Here is an 852-nt window from a genome sequence, read left to right as displayed (position 1 = left end):
AACCACACAACACACACACACACAACGTTCAAAGACCGCTTTGCAACCAAAAATAACCAGGCGCGAAACTTACTTTGAGCTAGGACCTCAGTGGTAAATCCGCGTATTGTTTTCTCTCCAAACCTCGTGTTTACGCTGCTCCGCTCGCTCGCTCCCTCCACTTCACAAAGACGACGCGAGAGCCCCGGAGACGGTGTGAGTGACTGACTGAATCAACTACCGTAGAGCACGGCAAGTTGAAGTGTCAGATTACACTGGCTATTCAGTTACCAGAGAGAGCCGTGCTCCGCGGTCGCCGTGAAAATGCGACCTAGATTCCCGCGGAAGGACACCGACTGTAAAGGTGTAACTATACGCTAATAGGCTGCTAACAGCACATTTCACACTGGAGCGGAGTGCAGCTCACGGCTCCGGCTATTGTCTGCTCCTGGATCATTACAGCGCCGCCGCTTTAGCGCTGCCTCCTGTAATCAAACCACTACTTATTTAGTTAATTCAACAAGTTCATTTTATGAGCGAGGTTCTTTTAAGCCATTAGGTAGGACTACAACACATTTTACTGGACTATCTGTAGAGTATACATCAGTGGTAAGCTTATTAATAGGATTAACAACAAAAAACAACACAATATTAATATTAATAATGGTGCAAAAATGATTAGTTTCATTATGTCACTGGTAAGAACAATAATGTTTATGTTAATAATATCGTAAAACAGTGTAAAATGCAATTTCTTTGTATTAAAATACTTCCAAAACTAAAATGCATTCAATTTAATAGCATTTAAAGCAAGAAAAGAAAAATCACCACATCTTAACATTTAAGAAGCTGCAACCAGACAGTTTGGCATAT

General features: G+C 41.7%; 1 protein-coding gene across 2 annotated transcripts in view; it reads right to left on the bottom strand.

Moving 5' to 3' along the window:
* Positions 1-231, bottom strand: part of zmiz1a (zinc finger, MIZ-type containing 1a) — a 94,278-nt gene extending 94,047 nt beyond the window's left edge. Inside the window, exon 1 of one of the 2 annotated variants that reach the window (XM_035663885.1) lies at positions 74-231. The gene's annotated coding sequence lies outside the window, so the exon portion shown is untranslated. The remainder of the gene's footprint in view (positions 1-73) is intronic. The other variant, XM_035663886.1, reaches the window with a different exon arrangement.
* Positions 232-852: the final 621 nt, after the last annotated feature.

This window comes from Morone saxatilis, unplaced genomic scaffold (assembly GCF_004916995.1).
Source record: "Morone saxatilis isolate NCDOM2014 unplaced genomic scaffold, NCSU_SB_2.0 Contig19, whole genome shotgun sequence".
In the NCBI taxonomy this organism is placed as follows: Eukaryota; Metazoa; Chordata; class Actinopteri; family Moronidae; genus Morone; species Morone saxatilis.
The sequence above is the reverse complement of the archived record's forward strand: the minus strand, read 5'-3'. Positions and strand labels throughout refer to the sequence as shown.